The sequence below is a fragment of the Clupea harengus genome, chromosome 15 (genome assembly GCF_900700415.2).
Source record: "Clupea harengus chromosome 15, Ch_v2.0.2, whole genome shotgun sequence".
NCBI classification, from domain to species: domain Eukaryota; kingdom Metazoa; phylum Chordata; class Actinopteri; order Clupeiformes; family Clupeidae; genus Clupea; species Clupea harengus.
The window spans coordinates 12,800,481-12,802,980 of NC_045166.1; the positions used below are offsets into that span (position 1 = coordinate 12,800,481).

Genomic DNA, 2,500 nt, shown 5'->3' on the forward strand with positions numbered 1-2,500 from the left:
CACACACAGAGAAAGAGAGAGAGAGAGAGAGAGAGAGAGAGAGAGAGAGAGAGAGAGAAAGAAGAGAGAACGAGGGAAAGAGAGAGAGAGAGAGATTGAGTGTCTTCACTAATCTTGTCTTGAAGATAACAAAGCCCCAACCCCACCCACTCACCCCCCGCAACAATGATGCTGCCATATTTCCTGCCACGCTATACCACAATGCACTGCACCAGTACAATGCCCAAGCGTAACTGACACTATTTCTTCTTTTGTGAGCACAGACACTGTGGCAGGAGCCCCTACAGCTCTCATCCAATCAGAGCAGAGAAGGGATGGGAAAATGGAAAATCATAACAAACAAAGAAGAACCAAAGTGATGAAAAAGAAGGAAAAAAAATAACGTTTCAAGTCCAAGAGTGATGGATGGAGAAACCTACTGTACATTCCACAAGGAACTGCGTGCACTTCTGACTTCTCACCCATCCAGTTCAGTTTGTGTCATGAGTGCGCGTTCCCTTCACCCCGGGGTCAAACAGCAGCTCAAACAGCAGCACTAGCATACTGCTAACAATCTGAGGATTTACGGTGAAAGGGCAGTGGAAAAGTGGCATGGCTAAACCAAGATCTTTCCCAGGGTTTGTGTACATGCAGCCTGATCTTACCTGCAGTATTTTCCTCAGTTTATGCAAAATGGGAAACAATGTGGCCAGGGTTATTTCTCTGTGTGGTTACAAGTTCACTACACATTGAACTAGGGGGCGGGTTTGGGCTGTATCCCAGAACTGTTCCACGCCTTTAAGGAAAACTGTCCAAACAAGATGGATCTCAGAGTTAGTGTACGGTAAAGCTCCTACAATTGGGTTTCCCCGTAGTTTCCCTTGGAGTTTCCTCGGAATTAAGAAGAATAGGAGTGCCAGTGTGTGTGTGTGTGTGTGTGTGTGTGTGTGTGTGTGTGTGTGTGTGTGTGTGTGTGTGTGTGTGTGTGTGTGTGTGTGTGTGTGTGTGAGAGAGTTTCCTCGCGATGAAGAAGAATAGGAGTGTATTCCCTGCATTCATCTTAAGAAGGATGTGGGCCAACCAGGATCAATCCCTGAGTGTGGGGTTAATGCTGTGCAGTGGGAGCAGCAGACCTTTGCCTGGGCTGGTCCGGTTATCAGCCCATCATGGACGCCCTTTCAGCTGGCCTTCCGGAAAAATCCTTCTAGCTCAAAAGGCTGCCTTCCTGCTCCAAAACTCCCGGCCTCGCATACATCCTGCCATTGTACTCTCTCTCTGTGAGTGTGTGTAGCAACAGTGCGGAACCCTTCTCACTCACACACTCGTATTTCAACATTACATCCTCACACACCCTCCTGCTTTTTTTGATCCCAATCTTGCTCAGACTCTAACACACATGCAGACCACTGCTATTTTCATGAAGGTACCGTCAGCTAGACACTTGACTTCACAGAAGCACAGATACACACACACCAAACCCATCGTGAAATATGCACTTCCATCAAAAGATGTCTGAGTGAGCATGTCTGTCCCTGTGCAAGAATGCATATGTTTGTTTGTGTATGTGTGTGTGTGTGTGTGTGTGTGTGTGTGTGTGTGTGTGTGTGTGTGTGTGTGTGTGTGTGTGTGTGTGTGTGTGTGTTTGTGTGTGTGTTTGTGTGTGTGTGTGTGTGTGTCTAAATCAGTCTGTTCTGGTCATACTGCACTAGTGGTAGGCGCCAGACTGGCTGCAGTTTTAAGTCCATCCCTGAACTACCCTGGCTGAAGACATGTTCATTATAAGACAAATATGTCAAACACACACACACACACACACACGGACACACACACGGACACACACACGGACACACACACGGGCACACACACGGGCGCACACACGGGCGCACACACACACACACCAGTACAAAGGAAAAGGTCAGTTGGCAGAGGCCAACCTTCCCTTCCTCTGAGGGAAAACACACACACACACACACACACACACACACACACACACACACACACACACACACACACACACACAGCTTAAGTCAGTGCTTCTGTGTGTGTGTGTGTGTAACAATAAACCTGGAGTAAGCATGAGTAGTCTTCTGCATTTGCCTGATTAAATCTCTGTTGGGGTCCTCGGGGCAGGGGGGCTGAACTGTCCCTCCTAGCCTCCTTCACTGTGAGCCGTCATCACAGACTGATCCCAAGTCAGCTAAACAGAGTTACGGTCAGGCCCAGGTGCAGAACACATGCAGGCTGCCCGCAAGACTCTCACACTTACACACACTTAAACTGACACAGACACACACATACATGTACTAACACACAGAGACAAACACACACACATACACACACATATACATGTACTAACTAACACACACACACACACACACACACACGCACTTGCACACACACACACACACACACACACACACACACACACACACACACAAGCAAATGCAAGCAGACACACACATATTAAAGCCATCCTCACAACTGGCAAAATGAACACAGACATGTACTTCCCACACATCCA

The 2,500-nt window shown here is 47.8% G+C and overlaps 1 protein-coding gene across 8 annotated transcripts in view; it reads right to left on the reverse strand.

Annotated features, from left to right (window-relative positions):
* Positions 1 to 2,500, reverse strand: part of sash1a (SAM and SH3 domain containing 1a) — a 188,082-nt gene that overhangs the window by 39,646 nt on the left and 145,936 nt on the right. The window lies entirely within an intron of this gene.